At 42.8% G+C, this 18,424-nt stretch overlaps 1 protein-coding gene across 16 annotated transcripts in view; it reads left to right on the top strand.

Moving 5' to 3' along the window:
* The window catches only part of KALRN (kalirin RhoGEF kinase), a 693,044-nt gene that overhangs the window by 199,125 nt on the left and 475,495 nt on the right, over nucleotides 1-18,424 (top strand). The gene's annotated exons all lie outside the window — the stretch shown is intronic.

Raw genomic sequence — 18,424 nt, 5'->3', positions numbered from 1 at the left:
GCTCAGTGGGAGAGCTTGGTCTAGAACTCAACCCTCCTGAGGCCAGCCCCCGTGCTCTCTCGCCATCTTTGTTCTTGAGCAGCGACAGCACTGCTGACTGTCTCTTAGTGGGGCCAAAACCTGTGACATGTTTGTTGTGGCACATAAGAAATGGTTCCTTGGGCTTTCAAAACCTTCATCTTGTCTCTGTGCATTTTATAGAAGAATTAGTGAATTACAGGGAGGAGCTATAGATCCAGCTTTGCCTTTGCTGGAAGACCCGGGATAATTTTTGAATGTGTTATTAAGTTCTTGAAGCAGATGTCGAGTGAGGCAGGTACTGCATCTCAGAGAGCTAAAGAAGAGATGAATGTAAAGGGATGCTTGGGAGGTGATGGGCAGGTAGTAAAGGGGATTTTAAGAGCAGTCATCCCCTACTTGGAAGGATGTTGAATGGAATGGTGAGCCCTGAAGAACTTCAGACAGAAGACTGTGAACAAATAGATGCTGAATAGTGTCTGTTTTTTTTTTGTTGTTGTTGTTCTTTATGATATCCACTGGGAACAGAAAAAAGATGAAAGGTCTTAAGTTCCAGTAAAAGGGATTCGGGTCATATCTGAAGAAGATCTTATAAACTTTGAGTGCATGAGACAATGAATGTAAGGATGAAAGATTTTTTTTTCTGGGGGTCATTGTAAAGAAGAAATACTCTTATCTGTCTCAGAAGCAAGGAGGTAGACTAAATAACTCATGATTGATATAGGTAATTTAGCAATTTAGCTAAGCAGTTTTTTAAAGCACTTTTCCTAAGTATGTGACCAACAGGCATAAAACCAGGAATTTTCTGAAGCAATTTACAATAGAAGTTTTCACAGGGACCCGTGATGAACTCTCAGTTCTTTTAAAGACAGAAGAAATTGGGATCCCAGAAGATATAAAGGGTACATTTTTCTTTCCTGCATGTTCATCACATAGCTGCAACTAATTCATGCTCATCTTTTCTTTAGAATAAAGAGGGAAAGAGTTGGAAGAATACTTTTCTTTATTCTGACTTGTTAAGCAAAGAGTGGGACAAAACAGACTGGAAGTAATTTAAAAAGAAAAGATTTCCGCTGGGGTGAAGGGGAACAAAACCCAAGAGGGGCTGAGAGGAAGGCCATGAAAAAGGTGGAATAATACATTATCACTGAAGGAACACACAAGATGCAGGCTCTCTGCTTCTCAGAGGGTGGTCACATCATTGCAGTCTGCGCTCCTGAGAATCGAAAGGCTCTTCACAGGGCAGGCAAGAGTCCTGTTGCCAGTGGGAAGAACTGTTCTGTGATGCCTGAATCTCTGCCTCCTGAGGGACCTGCATTCATGAAGAGTGTAAGCGCCCAGCAGGCCACAGAGTTCGCCTAGTCATGCCCACCAGTCACTTCCTAATTCTGTTGGCCACATGTCACACATAATGGCTACTGGATGGAACAGGATTGTTCTAAAGACAGTGAAGTTTGGGGTAGGAAAACTGAATAACTTAGCAGGTCAGATTATATTTGCCACTTTCTTCTGTGTAGCCATGGCTTTGGAAGAGAAAGAGAACAATGAAAATTAACTGTTAGACTCAGTAGATGATACTGGTGAGAAGAAATTATTTATCTGGGTCAGATTCAGGATGCTAAAAAGACAGGCTCTTGTTAGAAGTGGATTGTTACATGCTGGTGTGATCAAGCCTGTAGGTGACATTTGATCATTTGATGCTTTTTTTTTTTTTTTTTTTGAGACTGAGTCTCACTCTATCACCCAGGCTGGAGTACAGTGGTGCAATCTTGGCTCACTGCAACCTCTGCCTCCCAGGTTTAAGTGATTCTAGTGCCTTGGCCTGCCAAGTATCTGGGATTACAGGTGCCCGCCACCACAACTGGCTAATTTTTGTATTTTTAGTAGAGACAAGGTTTCACCGTGTTGGTCAGGCTGGCCTCGAACTCCTGACCTCAAGTGATCTACCCACCTCAGCCTCCCAAAGTGCTGGGATTACAGGCATGAGCTACCACTCCCGACGAACATTTGCTACTTATTTATTCATGCATTTATTCATTATGTAGTCAACAAGTATTTAGAGCTTCTCTATGCCAGGTAGATTGAGGATTTGCGGTGAGCAGGAACACACATTTTGAGAAATTTAGGGGAAACCTGGGTATTTCCCTACCCAGTGCCAAACCAGTAATAGTAAAAGGCAGCCCAAGATGGGAGTGCATTGGTAGCATAGGAGATGAACCAGCCAACAGAAAACAAACAAATAAGGACAAGTGAGTGGTGAAAGAGGGTCCTGGAATTTAAGGAACCAGCAAACTTAATGACCATTTAGGGGACCATTTTAGAACAGATGATTAAGCAGGTAGTGTTGATAATTTAGAAATGAGTAGGAAGAAATAGTCCCACTCTCCTCTCTGTAGGCCAGGCCATATCTGAACTACTGCATTCAACTCTGTAACATTCATCTGGCCAGCTTCATTTTAAGAACTACATAGATCAGTTAGAGTACTGTCAAGGAAGCAGCACATTAAGGCACCCACAATCCATGTCTCCACAGTTGAAGGAATGAGGGATGTTTGCTGGCAGGCATGAAGATGAAGGAAAAAAAACACACGCAATTCCTAACTTCAGGAGAGCTGCCCCAGAAGTGAGGGAACAGGCACGGCCTCTGTTGCATTAATGGGTAGACATTAGAATCAGGGGAAAGAACCTGCCCACATGGAAGCTGTCTAGCAATAATGCTGCTGCCTCTGGAGAAAGCGAACTTCCTGTTGCTGAAGACCAGATGACCCTCTGTTGGGGATGCTGTAGAAGAAGTTCCTCTACTGGGTTGGAGGTGGGCTTAGATAACTTCTAAGAATCTTTCCTGCCTTGAATTCTAGGTTTCTGTGATATTGGAAAAAAACAATACGTCATAAAATCCAGGGCCTCAGAACAGAGTCTTACCACCCCCACCAATATGCATCTAAGTACTCTCAGACTTCCTAAGTAAGTTAAGGTCTGGGATTTCACTTAACATTTTGTCTATACCTTAAATTCTAAGAGAACTTCTTTTTAGTCCCCTTGGACTCTGGGTGGAAATTTTGGGGCATTACCCAGGACCAAGGATCCTGTTGGGGTGTAACAGCTTGGATCAGTCCTGACTTATTCATTCAGCATCCATCTTGGCCTGAGATGAGTCCCTTCATTTTAACTTCTCTGTCTTGCTCCTGATGAGTTTGGGCATCTATCTCCTAGGTCACTCAGGTTTTCCATCATCTTATTCTGAGGAGTCATAGGTAATAGGGTGGGAAGAAACCTTAAAAGTCTTCTAATTCAACTTTTCAATACCTCCATCCACTCAGTTCAACAAATATTTACTGAGTGTCTACTATGAGACAAGTTCTGGATGATTCCTATCATCATGAGGTCTCATGTTATCTTTACTGTCATCTACCTACACTTATCTATCATTTTTTTGTCCTGGTCCGCTATCTGCTTACAGTTACTTGTATGTGAAAGGAGTGGAAAGAAAATACTCAGATATAATCAGCTGATGAATGTCCCTAGAAATTGAGAGACAGGATAGAGACAGGATAGAAAATCCAGCCTGAATTATAAATCATGCTGCTATGAAGACACATGTATGTGTCTTTATATGTTGGATGTTTACTGCGGCACTATTCACAACAGCAAAGACTTGGAACCAACCCAAATGTCCATCAGTGATAGACTGGATTAAGAAAATGTGGCACATATACACCATGGAAGGCTATGCAGCCATAAAAAAGGATGAGTTCATGTCCTTTGTAGGTACATGGTTGAAGCCAGAAACCATCATTCTGAGCAAACTATTGCAAGGACAGAAAACCAAACACCGCATGTTCTCACTCATAGGTGGGAATTGAACAAGAGGAACACTTGGACACAGAGTGGGGAGCATCACACGCTGGGGCCTGTCATGGGGTAGGGGGAGCGGGGAGGGATAGCATTAGGAGATATACCTAATGTAAACGATGAGTTAACGGGTGCAGCACACCAACATGGCACATGTATACCTATGTAACAAACCTGCACGTTGTGCACATGTACCCTAGAACTTAAAGCATAATAATAAAAAAAAGAAAATAAAACAAAAGGAAAATCCAGTCTGAGAGTAAACAACTGTCCAGGCCTCGCCCACAGTGTGGATAATCTACCCACTGTGATTATTGGGAGTTGACGAAATGCTTGAAATAGGAATTTTTAAGTACTACATCTAGTAAGGAAATCCTGGGTTACTTTTATTGCATTGAATTCCTCTTCATCATCACTGTTAGCCTGCTTTGTCACGACCTTCTTTCTGTGACTCCTTAGGGCACCAGTTGATGTATCTGACACTTAATCTGCTCTTAGCAGTGCCACTGAGATACTGAGTGTTCTGCCAAGGAATGCGGTTATCATATTGGTGAGGAAAGATGACAAGAAATTAGGATGAGTTATTCTGCATTGTCAATCAGATCAAGGTGCCTTTACTTGTGGCTTATTATTTGATAACATATGCTCTTGTTCTACAGATTTCAGCAAAAGATAAGTTGGGCTTACGGCCTGCGCTGTCTTTGTGCAGCATCCCCAGAAAATAGGCGTTAAGCAGAGAGAACTAGGAAGACAGTTGAAAGAAGAGGGGTAAAAACTGCAAGGGTTTCCTCTCTCTATTTTCTGCATGAGAGAGTCTGAACTATCCAAACTACTGTCATCAAACATGTTCTGTTGTAAGGGCCTATTGAGATGTGTTGTTGGCACCTTGCTCTTTATCTGGGATCATCAATAAAAGGAGGATGTGGGGAGGAAAGGGAGGGATTGGGTGATGGAAGGGCCAGATAATAGGACCAGTGAGAACATTTAGGTCACATTGTTTACATTTCCCTAAAACTTATACCTTTTAAAGATCATTGTTAATTTCTTTATCTATTTTAAATTTAAACCCTATGTATAAACAGTTTGTAATTTCTATGTGTAAACAAGATACTTTTTACACACATTTCCAGCAATACCAGTTAGGTGTCCCTATTGTTGTCTGTGTGTAACCCCAGCCCTGAAGAGCAAATAGCTTTCTACCATAAAGCCACAGTAGTAACTGCAATTGTTAGTAATAACCTTCCTTAGAGTCATATCAGCTTTTGCAGCAAAGGATGAAGAGGCATCTTAGTCTAGATGGAAGATGCTGAGCTTCGGATCCCAGCTTTACCTTTCTGCAGCCGGGAAACATATGGCCCCTCAACCTGGGTAATTTGGGAAGACTTTAATGAAGAGACAGTTTGTAAGGCTGTGGGCAGGGAACAGGGAAACCAGCAAGGTTTGGATCCCTCAGGCATTGCAGGCCTGGAAACAGCACGGAGGGGAAACATAACCACTTCTAAGAGAGAGGAGAGCTTTGTGAGAGGCTGCCTGACAGGAACTGTGGCCTTCAGTGGAAGATGCCACCAACTCATGGTGACTCCATGACAGGGAGCAGGGGAATTGGTCCCTTGACCCCACTCTCTTCCCGTTGTCTCATCTCCTGTCATCGTTGGCTGAATGTACTGAGAAGGCAGATGACAGGGGAGCCCATTGATGTAGTCTATGTAGGTCAGCTTCCCAGGGCACTGGGGAGTGGAGAGAAGATACAGAATGGATTCAAGGTGCAAATGGAAGATATTTGGCACAGAGGGAGACTTTGAGCGTGCTATTCACCATTTCTGAGTTTAATATTATAATTTTTATTTTGGGAAAAGAATGTCTATCTCATAAAGGTGTTGTGAGGAATTATCTAGCAGTCTCTCTCTAGCACCCAGATGCTCGTAATTGTTAGTCTTTCCCCTAGAGGAGGTCAGTAATAGTAATAATGATAATAATAGCAACAAAAAATATGTGAACATACATAGATAGCACTGTTTGCTACATATGAGGGACTAGACGCAGTGTATATGGTTATGAAGGTTATGAAGCACAATAATATAGCGAGCACTTGAGAGCCTACCCTCCAATTTGAGAAGCAGAACATCACCTCTATCCTCAGTGCTGCCTAGGGCTCCTCCCCATTCTGACTCCCTTACTTCCCCCCAAAGTAACACTACCCTGGGTTTTATGTTTATCCTTCTTTTGCTTTTTGGGAGGTAGAGTTCAGCACATGTTTTCATAAACAATATATTATTTAGTTTTCTTGTTTTTGAGCTTTATAAGAATGGTATTGTACATTATGTAGTTTTCCATGACTAGCATTTTTGAACTATTGTGATATGCAACAACATGATGAATCTTTAAACATAATTTAGAGTGAAAAAGAACCTAAGGTTTTGACTCTGAGAACTCCAAACCAAATTATTAATAGATTAATGCAATGCTAAAGTATCTCTTGAGAAGTTTCTCTTAGTTAACTGAAATAAGGAAAATTAATAATGATTACTTTTCTCAGTACTTTAGAATAAATATCATAATTTATATCAATATTGAAGAAAAAGTAAAATTCTTTTCAATTTATTAATTATTGGTATTAAGTAAGACGTATTAAGTAAGATAAAGTATATACAGTCCTTACATAGTGCCAGGCACACAGTAGATTCCACAAACATTAGTTTGCATCTCTTTCTATCGTCTGGGGAAGTCTGGCATGTGCACAGTTGTGGGGTAGCACCCTGAGTTAAGTGATGAAATAGAGGGTTGAACCCAGTGCTCTGGCCTCCCAGTATGTGGAACATATAGCATCACTGTTGACTGGGAGTGGGGAGACTTCAAAAGGGACGTGAGCAGCATTCAGAAGCCCTGAGAGAATTTTGCTAAAAGCACAGAGGGGTAGGAGTGGGCCAGGCAGAGGGAAGGTCTCAGAGGAACGCTGGGGGTGGGCAAAGGAGGTGAAGGGGTGTCAGGTTAAGTTCCGGAAACTCAAGATGTAGAAACACATAGTCTTTTGTGAGAATGGCAGAAGATAGGGCAGAGAGGCATATAGAATTCCATGGGTCCAGTTCAAAAAGTTTTACTAATAGGCAATAAAAAAGCCATCGAAGAGCTTTTCAGCAGGAGAATGACAATTAAAATTGCATTTTAGAAGATTCACTCTGGCAACTGAGTGGAAGATGGAACGGAAGAGAAGGCTAGGAAATGGGGAAACAGTTGCAATAATGTGGGTTAAAGATAGTAATAATAACAACTAGCATTTATTAATCAATTCTAGGCATTGTCATAAGTATTTTACATGCATTTACTTAATTCTCACAACACTGAGATGGGAATTATCATTATTCCCTTTAACATATGAGGAAACTAAGACTCAGAGAGATGAAGTACTTGCCTACTGGCACACAGCCAGTATGATCTGGAGCCAGATGGTCTAGCATCAGAGCCTAAGCTTTTATCCAGTGAAGAGATGAGGAGGCCAAAGTGAAGGAAGTGGCAGTGGTGGCAGAGTGAGAGGACTGATTTGGGGAGAATAAGAAGGTGAACTCTGAAGGATGGGCTAAGACTGGATTTGGAACAGAGGGACAATGAAAGAGGGCGGTAGGAAAGGGATCTAACAATGGTGGGCAGAGACCACTATGCTTCAAACTTGCTTTCCTGAAGCTTCTCTTTGGAACCTAAGTGTGAAAGTTGCTGCAGGTGAGAATACAGGTAGCAATTGCCTCAGTCTTGGGCTTCTGCTGGCCAAGGCAACCATGGTGGCTGTGGATTTGCAGGACAACAGGGGTGGTGAGGGTGGTGGTGGGGGTTCCTTTACAGTTCCTCCCCCAGGTGTTTGTGTTCAGTTTTAGATGAGTTAACTCTCATTTATGCTCATCTGTGGGTGATAGTCAACCATGATTTAGTTACCAAATTGTACCAAGAGATGTAGGGAGAAAACAAAAGCACTTAAGACCATAGAAACTATTTAAAGAGATTAATAAAAGACTATCAGTAGCAGGGACCCCGAACTTAATGCCTACATTGGTGGGGTAGTCTCTATCATATTCTAGCGATGATCATCTTGTTCATTTTCCTTGAGTGTGAGATGTTTCCTTCACCCACCTGCCTGTCTGTTTCTATATTGGCATTGCTGTGGTGTCAGAAGTACAATTCTGGAATTAGTGCTCAGTTAATGTGCATTCTGAGGCTCCTTCATTTCCATGGCCATGCCACCATTGTAGGACTTGGCAGGTCTGTGGGGCCTGCACAGTCCATGTGGGGCTAAGGGGCTACGGGGGCTCAGGGACAGGTTGTTGGGAGTGGGGAAGAGCTGGCTATCATGCTTCAAATGCAGAGAGACACATTTGTGATTCCCTGGAGAACAATAACTGGAGCAATCAGAGGCGGAAACCACTTGGTCATGAAGTAACTATGAGAAGCAACCCTGGTTATTCCAGGAACCAGTAAGTGCCTTTAGCGATAAATCAAGGACCCACCCAGCACTGGACAAAAGAATTCCTAATAAGTGAGGGTGGTGAGTCTCCTTCACATGCATATTCCATGTGTACGCTCAGAAGGGACTTTGGGCATCAGCATTATCTTGGTGGGAGTGGAATGATAACAGAGAAAGAATGGGCTCCAGGGAAAATGCTGACACCTGGAAATTATGCAGGGTATTCCAGCCGAGGAAGAATAAACCCCAGAATCCCCCTCTCTGGGAGGTGAAATGTGCATGCTTGCTAAAAATTTTCTTATTTTTAAAACAGGTATAAAGATATTACCAAACAATGGTAGTGAGGATTTGATGAGATAACACGTGTGAAGTACATAGCCCATTATTTAGCTCACAGAAGGGGCTGACAACCAGTGGCAGTTGCTTTTCCTTCCCTTGCTTGAAAGTAGGGACCTTGTTTTGTTACTTGTCCTTTATTGTCCCTAGCACTGCTTTTTCAAAGTTAGGGTTAGGGTTATGCTTAAGTTTAGGATTAGAGCCAGTAGTGATAGCAGTTACAGCCATAGGTCAGTAACACTTCGCTTCTAATACATAATGAGTGAATATATGTGCCTAACAGTGTGACAAAGTTTTGGCCTGTATTTTTAAATTAGAAGGATATTTCTTTTACTGGAGAAAATAAGTGCAGAAAAAATATTTTAAGAGTTTTTTAAAGCTCTTATAACTGTACCACCTAGAGATAATAACAATATATTGACATATTTCCTTCCTATCTTTTTTAAGAGTTTTGTTTTTTTGAGACGGAGTTTCACTCTTGTCACCCAGGCTGGAGTGCAATGGAGTGATCTCGGCTCACTGCAACCTCCGCCTCCTTGGTTCAAGCGATCCTCTTGCCTCAGCCTCACAAGTAGCTGGGATTACAAGTGCCCACCACACATCCAGCTAATTTTTGTATTTTTAGTAGAGATGGGGTTTCACCATGTTGGGCAGGCTGGTCTGGAACTCCTGACCTCAAGTGATCCACCCACCTCAGCCTCCCAAAGTGCTAGGATTACAAGTGTGAGCCACCACGCCTGGCCTAGAGCTTTTTAAAAACAGAATTGAATTATATTGTTTCTTCAGTTTTGCTGCTTGCTTTATTCCAGTTAGCATTATACTATAGAAATATTTTCATAACATTAGAAACTTTTCATGTGTAATAGTGTATCTTGGGATGCATTATATTTAATTAACCCTATCACTAGACATCTAAGTTGTTTCCAAAAGTTCAGTGTTGTAAGTAACCCTCAGTAAAAATCTTTTTATATAAACCTTTGTCTGTATCTTAAGTGGCTTCTTCGAGATAGATCTGTAGCAATCATGGGCTTCTTTTTAGTTTTTACATATATAATTTATATATTTTTTGCTTTTTAAAAATTGATACATAATGTACATATTTATAGGGTGCATATGATATTTTGATAGATGTAACAATGTGTGGTGATCAAGTCAGAGTCATTGAGATTTCCACCATCTCAGAAATTTATCATTTTTTTTTGTTGGAAACATTCCAAATCTTCTCTCATATCTATTTTGAAATATATTATAAATTATTGTTAACTAGAGTCACTCTACTGTGCTATCAAACACTAGATCTTATTCCTTCTATAGAACTGTATTTTTGTACCCATTAATCACCCTCTTTTATTCTTTCTCCTGTCTCTTCCCAGCCTCTGGTAATCATCATTGTATTTACTACCTCTGTGAGTTGTTTTTTTCTAGCTCCCACATATGAGTGAGAACATGCAATATTTGCCTTTCTGTACCTGGCTTACTTCACTGAACATAATGTCCTTCAGTTCCATCTATGTTGCTGCAAATGATAAGATTTCATTCTTTTTGTGGCTGAAGAGTACTCCGTTGTGTATTTATATCACATTTTCTTTATCCATTCATCTGTTGATGGACACTAAGACTGATTCCATGTCTTGGCTATTGTGAATAATGCTGCAATAAACATGGGAATGCAGGTATCTTTTTGATACACAGATTTCCTTTCTTTTGGCTACATACCCAGCAGTGGGATTGCTGGATCATATGGTAATTTTATATTTATTTTTTTGAGAAACCTCTGTACTGTTTTCCGTAGTTGCTGTACTAACTTACATTCCCACCAACAGTGTATGATTGTTCCCTTTTCTCTGCATCCTCCTTAGCATCTGTTATTTTCTGTTTTTGTTTTTGTTTTTGTTTTGTTTTGTTTTAATATAATAGCCATTCTAACTGAGGTGAGACGATATCTTATTGTGGTTTTGATTTGCATTTCACTGATGATTAGTGATGTTGAGTATTTTTTCATGTACCTGTTGGCCATTTTGTATGTCTTCTTTTGAGAAATGTCTATTTGGATCTTTTGCCCATGTTTTAATCAGATTACTTATTTTATGAACCTTTTTTTTAAAGCTGGTGGGGCAAATCACCAAATTTATTTCCAAATTTATCAATTTATACTCCCAATATGACTTGCAATATTTGTCTTTCTGTGCTTGGCTTATTTCACTTAATATAATGTCCTTCAGTTCCATCCATGGTCATGCAAATGACAATATCTCATTCTTTGTATTGGCTGACTAGTACTCCATTATGATTACCTTTCTTTTGGCCATATACCTAGACATGGGATTGCTAGATCATATGGTAGTTTTATTTTTACTTTTTGAGAAACCTCCATACTGTTTTCCAATGAGATTTCCTATTCTTTGCATTTCCCTAAATTTATTTGCTCACCATTGCCCAGGCACCATTGTGCAAACATTCTTATTACCGTCATCATTGACCCTAACTTAGGGCCGTATATTATGTACCTAAACCTTATCCTGACTTTGGAAAGACTAGAGGGATTGGTCACAGCACCTGCTCTGTGGGGTCTCCCAGGCAAGGATTCCTTTTACTTTCCTAAACTAATATGGCCCCTTAACAGGGAGCATACATTAAAATTAGGATCTGATATGAAATCTAAAAAGGGCTTGCTTGTTTTTTTGCCCTTGGTGATTTTTTAGTTTTGTCTCTGGATGTGTTTCAGCTCCTTGGCTGGTCGTGTAGTCAGTTCTGGCATGGCTTAAAGTGGTTAACCTCTTTTGTGTTTATCGGAACTGGTGTCTTTATCTGCCTTTTAGGAAAAAGGCCTTTTAGGAGTTTGCCTCTGGGCAGCAATGTTGAATGAGCCTGGAAAGCCTAGGTGTGGTCATTTAATTTCTCTTTTAGGCTACTGTAGTCTATGGCTCACCAAGAGCAGGCTGATTAGGAAGCTGAAGTGTCTGGTGTCACCTTGATTAGGTCAACTTCAATGTCAGGTGAAATGAGAGCCAATGCATTCAGGTGTTTCTGGAGTTTGTGGTAGGTAATCAGGATGAGTTAAATTTAGCTGGGATTCATTTGGCTGGAATATTGAAAATAAGAGAGTTCCCTGAATATAGATGCAGGAGAGACAGCCTAGCATCGGGTAAAAATGATGTGTTTTTTAGTTACTGGGATCCAGGTTGGGGCTGTTTGTCTTTCCCCCATTACATATCATTTTCACTATGTTTTCTATTTCTCTCTTTACTTATCATTGGTTAAGTCTGATTATGTGCCCTTCACTGATGTTTGGGGTTGAGTATGTTTTCAGGCATATATTTGATACTGATACTCTATGTTATGACACTTCAGTTTTGTAGAGACTGCCTTTATTGTACACTCTTCTGGCAGCTTAGGTGTGCTGCCACCAAGTGGTAGAGTACCTGAGCTCAGCTGCCCAAGAAGACACAGATGGGTTTCGTCAGAGGCTCCAGTGGTTCTATTCTGGTTGTCTCCTCATTAAATCTGGGATTTTCCAAGCTTTACCGTTTAAAATTTTATTGAAACACTGAAATTTAAGCAACCAATAAGCAAGGATTACTCTTCCTCAACTACAAGTGAGTTTGATACAATCTTTCTCAAAGAACTGTAGTAAATGATAGATAAAATACTGTTTGTGAACATGGTTCACCTGCTATGTAATAATTGCCAGTTGAAACTGGGAATTTTATAATAATGCTATTTTGGGGAAATAAATGGTGTGGTGTTTCTATAATTCTTTTTTAAATAAAATCAAATTAAAAAAAAAAAAACTAAATCACTAACAAAAAACCTTCCTGTTGGGTTTGCCTTCATCTTTGGTCGACTTGAAGTTGCAGTGCCCCAAGCAAACTTATCTCTTGGAGCTCCCAGTGTCCCCCTGACCTTTTTCATCAGCCACAAACATTGACGATAAAACATAGAAGATAATTTGTCTTTTCAGACCTTCCTTTCCAGACAACATTTTCTTTCTCTCAACATGGAAGATTGAGTACAAGAAAAACAACACTATCTAGGGTTTTGTTGCAGATAATTTAACTCAGATGTAGGCACTCATCAGTTGCGGAAGATTTCTGTACCAGTTTGCCACTGTCACTTGTATTTAAAAAAAGTTTCCCCCTCGCCTTCTCTACCCCATCTCATCTCTTCTTAGATTGCTTTAGAAAAAAAGATTTATTCAGAATTTCATTCTCAAAAGTCCAGCATTACCTAAACAAAACAAGTGATTTGAACGACATTTAAACATTTTTGAATCTAGGAAACTCATATAGTGGGGGTGAGTCCCATCCCTTCTACGAGATCTGCCTGTCCTGAGAGAAATCACACAGCTTTCTCTCCGAGAGGTGGTGAACCTCTTGCAGGTCGGAATGGTTAGTTTCTTTTCTTGCCCCTGAGGATGCAGAGCACCACCTTGCAAACTGGCTGAATTCAATTAGACTGGAGGCTCCCCAAGGAAAAAGGAGAGGGCTTCACCCCCCCATACTCCTTAGGGCCAATGCCAGGATCTCTCTTTCAGACATGGAGTACCTGAGGCCAGACTGAGGTTTCCTTCGGGAGGTCCTTTTTCCTCAGTCGGGGGCTGTGGCCACAGGGGGTGCCCAGGCCAGAGGTGGGTGGACTGGCACTGTGGCAGAGAGCGGGGCAGAGCCTTCTGCCAGGGGACGGAGCATGGAGGTACCTGTGAGGGAACAAGCAGTGGACTCAGTCTCACCAAGGAGGTATATTCTTGTTCCTAAATTAAGCAAATATGACAGCCAGCCCCATTTCTCCTGGAACTTAGATGGGAGCACTTTGTCAGCCATGGTGACTCAGCAAGGACAAATGTTTTTCTGGATAATTTACTGACGTAATTCAAGCATGTGTCCTGATGGCCCTGGCCCCTGTTTCCTTTTCTCTCAGAGCCTCCTTCCTCTCTGCATTCCCTATTTGTTCTAGGTCAAGTGAGGACCAGCCTCGGTTTTGAGAACTACTAAAAAACTCTAAAATAAGTACATTTTTCTCCCTTGCATCTCCCAGACTGTTCTGTCCTGAGCTGGAATTTTATCTGTTTCCATCGCTAGTAATGCATGTGCCAGGTTTTGGCCTGGTGCCTGAGACAAGGTCTGAACCTTGTCCTGTGATGCACTCCACCCTGGTTCCCTATACAGGAAGAGAATGTCCTGGATCTCCAGACCATAAGCTGTTTTCATTTGCAGGAAATTCAGGCTTCACCCTCATTGGCTGAAGAGAAGCTCCCTGTTTTGGACTTGGAGGAAGGCAAGACCATTCCTCACCCTCTTGCAGCTCTGATTATGACGGAGTGCTCCACTGGGAAGATTGCACATTGGTCCAGATTTAATTCTGTGGATACACAAAACAATTGTTTAGTTCTTACATACACACCAACTCAGAGGGAATGGTCAAATGATCTTTTGGCTGAATTTGCAGATTGATGGGGTGCGGAATAGGGGAGGGACGCAGTTCTTGCCTTCAGGATGTTTGTGATCTGGTTAAGGTTTCAGGATCCACAGGAAAAGACAAAAACTGAAAGCTTCCAAGGCAGCAACCACAAAAGCATGTCAGTTAAATGGACGTAATCAGACATAATTTACTGGTGGTAAAAATCTGACCTGGATTGTAAAGGAAATAGATGAATTGGAATTCTAGAGCTTAAAGGCAGGAAGAAGCTGTAGAGGTCTGCGAGGCCAACTCTTTCTTTTAAAAAGAGTAGAATGCTGTCCAGAGGGGTCCAGTCATGGGCCCAGGGTCCTCCAGCTGGCCAGGCTACCAGTCCTGAGCTTGCTGCAACCATACATACACTGCCCCCTAACACAGACCCTGCCTGTGGGACAGCAGGGTCCCCAGAGCAGCATGCACAGGGTAAGGGCCTCTATGAATTCATATGTGGAGGGATTCTTCCACCCTATATGTGAGCTTCCTGAGCCTCTGAGCTAGTTATGCATGGGGGCAGCCTAATTTATTCTGATTTGGAGCAAAGACCTGGAGCCCTTGGTCCTCCCTGTTCCATTTCAAGATCCAAACATGCATGCCTCCACCTCCCACAGGGCTCCCCCGACTCCAGCTCTTTGACCTCCCTTGTAATTCCCAGGTTCCCACTAGTGTCTGAGCCATCACAGGGTTTTTCCTCCATATAAACCATGGGGATCTCATCAGTCCCGTCTGCCAGGCCAACCCTGGCTGGGTGTCAGAGGGAAGGCAGGCTAGCTAGAGGGTAACAGCCGCCTGCCCTGCAGGAAATAGAGCTCCTGCACTGGTTGGTAAAATCCAGTGGGCATGGCCTGGGGGGGTGGCTTTGTGTGGGGTGTTGCATTGTGTTTTGGTAGGGATGGTTGTGCATGTGTCTGTGTACTGCAGGCAAAGCGCACTGGGCTTTCAAGAACGTGACTGCTACTTAAGGAGAAAGAGGAGGAGGGAAGGAGAGAGGGTGTGCGCAAGCCACAGCAAGGGCTGTTTCCTGGAGGAAACATGTGGTTTATTAACGAGGATTCCACCTAGCCTGCCAGGAAACCAGAGCCCAGCTGGAGAGTGAGTGGGGGTTCCTGTGAGAGGGCAGGGAGGGGGGGTGGCAAGAGAATGAGGAGTGGTGATGGCACGGTAGTAGGCCAAGCCTAGGAGAGTTGCTGCTCTGTCTCCTGGCCAGGTCGGGGGCAGCACCCCAGTGGGAGGCAGCCCATGGCTGCACTGTTGCCATTTCTCTTGAGTTCCCTCAGCTCTATTCTCTTACTCCACATTTTAGAAAGGCTCCCTGGGTCTTACGGTGGGGTGGCTGAGGCACTGTGCTTAGACAGGTCACAGTCTTTGTTGCTCACGGATATATGTGCTATGATCATGATGATATATTTTTTTAAAAGTTAAAAGATGAATTGTTTTTCATATAGCCTGACTATGGGGGAGTGGAGGGCGGGGAAGAAGGAGAGGGTAGAGAAGGCCAGAGGAGAGTGACCCTGGGGTTTGTCTGAGGAGGGCTGCGGAAAATGGGAGGGCTGTGTGGGTTTTGGTTTCCAGTTCTTTCTTTCCCTGTAGTGCTTTGGTTTCCATTTCATTTCTGCTGCATGTTCTGAATGACCCAGAAGGAAGGGATGAACAGCTCTGTGAGGGAGGGTAGGAAATAGGGCAGGAAGCTGCTGTCCTGAAATGGATGTCAGTTTCCATCCCACTCCCATCTGAACCCACCCCTTTGCCACCTTCTCTCCCTAGCCAGCTAGACCAGACTTCTAGGAGCAATGATTCTTGTGCTTTCACAGTTTTCATGTCTTCTCTTGGCTAAGAGTAGCTCCTTCCAAACAAACACTGTGCCCCCAAGCCACTCTGATTCAGAAAGTGGGTCTCTTCCTTTGGTGAACAGGAGTTGTGTTTCAGAGCCTGTAAGGCTGTAAAATGACCTTACTGATTGACAAACACATCAGGGTTTATGCAGCTGCCTTATGCTGGTCCCTCCAAGGTGTATATCCTTTGGAAGACTGCGTGCATTTGCTCGATACTGCTGTCACCCCCACCATTCCTAGAGCTCTCTTGAGCTCCCTTCAGCTGTGGCATGCTCTTTTGACTATTTGCAGCATGGCATGGCAAGTCTTTGCCTTTTTTTTTTTTTTTTTGAGACAGGGTCTGCCTCTGTTGCCCAGGCTGGAGTGCAGTAGTGCAATTTGGCTTACTGCAACCTCAACCTTCTGGGCTCAAGCTATCCTCCCACCTCAGCCTCCGTAGTAGCTGGGACTATAGGCATGCGCCACCTTGCCTGGCTAATTTTGGTATTTTTTTGTAAAGACACAGTTCCGCCATCTTGCCCAGGCTGGTCTCCAACTCCTGAGTTCAAGCAATTCACCTGTCTCAGCCTTCCAAAGTGCTGGGATTACAGGCGTGAGCCACTGTCTTTGTTCTGTATGAGAAGACTTGATTTTTAGAATATTTTGTTTAAAGGCAGCATTGAAGACAAGTTGGGATGTGGATGCAGAGATCCTGCTGAGTGATTTTAGGCCTCTGGACCTGTCACTTTATAGCTATACCTGCGAATGTTGGGTGTGACTTTGGGACCTGAGTCAGTGCTTTTGAATACTTTACCGCGCCCTGCCTGGAAGAGAAAAAGAGAAACTGCCACATCCCTGTTCCAGGTGTTTGCAGTGAGAGGTCTTTTTGTTTTTGTTTTAGTTTGTTTTTTAATAGTGTTATTTGTGTAGAATTAGGTAGCAGACTTTAAAAAGGTGGAAACTGTCAACCTTCCTTATTTGGTCTCCAATTAGGGTTTCCCTGGGACTCTGATGGGCAAGAGTTGGGTTTGCTTCTGGCACACTTGAGGGTGAGGAACTGACAAGGAGTAGTTCCTAGACCTAGAAATAGGCAAACAAATCTCTACAACTTCACCTTCATGGTACTTAACCATGGCTGCACATTAGAATCACCAGGGGGAACTTTTAAAAATGATGGAGTCCAGCCCCAGACCAGTTAATCATAATCTCCTCACTTTGTAGACCTGGAGTAAGGCAGTTGACAACTAGATGCCTGGTCCAAATGGCTAAGATATCCAGCAGACTGTGTGACCTAGAGCAAGTCACTTCCCAGCTCTGAAACTTGCTACCCTCAGTTCTGACAGGAGGAGCTAGCAAGAAGAAGCATGAATGTTTCTTCAAGATCAAGTGTTCTGTGCATCTGTGAGGCAAGATAGCATGGTCGTTTTATGCACAGACACTAAGTCAAACCACTTTATAGAGGAGGAATTGAAACTTAGATTTCGGATAAGATACTGCCTTTGCACCACCCCACTGCCCCCACCAGCCCTGGCATCACAAATCAGATGTGCAGAGGCAAAAGATGTGTTGTTAAATGGGTAGAAAAGACACTAACTCTTTGGAATAACAACCTGGGAAAGAGGCCAGAGGGTGACTTCCAGTACAAACAATAACAAAAACCTCTGGATGAATTAACGTAGATCCTGAGGCGGTCTTTTGGCAGTTGGATTACAGCTTGACAGAAAGCCAGCTGGTGGAGAACAGTCGCCCATAACCCAGCAGAGAGAGCGCATGACCAGCACAGGGAGCCCCATCACCTCTCTCCTGCCCTCTGGATACCCAGCCATCCAGGAGGCCTCCCCATTGTAAAGGACCAGTTTGAGAACTGTCTGTGGGAACAAACATTCATTCAAAACCCATTCCCAGAGAGCCGCTTATTCTCTATAAGACACTGTTTCCTCTAATATTCTTTTTACTACTTCGGATTATACCAATTAGAGAACTTAAAGCAGGTGCTAATGTGTCTTTAACACTTTTCTTTAACACCTGCTGATTTCTGGTGTTTCAGAAAGTAGTTGTGGCTTGGGGTAATCAGCAGAAGTGCTGAGGCAGTTAGAATAGCCCTGAGGAGCAGAAAGCAGCTTAACACAGATCAAGTAAGGAGCAAAAGTTTGAATAAAGTCTAGATCCCACAGCCAGAGACTCTCCACATGTCTGAATGGCTTGAGAATTCCAGCACAAATGGGTCAGGAGAATCATTTTCTCTACAGAACTCCAGGAACCTTTCTTTCTCCTCAAATTCGGAAGAACTCAGTTTATGTAATGATTTAGGGTAGACATGGGTGCAGCACAGTTCTGGGAGAAAGTGTGAAGTGGATACTTATTTGGGGCTACTTTTTCTTCCTCCCTTTTCTGATTTCTGTCTGCTCATGGTGAATGGTCTGCAGGTACTAAAGGCTGCCCAGGCATCCTGGATAAGACTCCTCTTTATCATTCCTCCAAGTCATCCTGCACTGTCAGCCCTGTA

Source organism: Macaca mulatta, chromosome 2 (assembly GCF_049350105.2).
Source record: "Macaca mulatta isolate MMU2019108-1 chromosome 2, T2T-MMU8v2.0, whole genome shotgun sequence".
Lineage (NCBI taxonomy): Eukaryota > Metazoa > Chordata > Mammalia > Primates > Cercopithecidae > Macaca > Macaca mulatta.
This window is presented reverse-complemented; position numbering and strand designations above follow the sequence as displayed.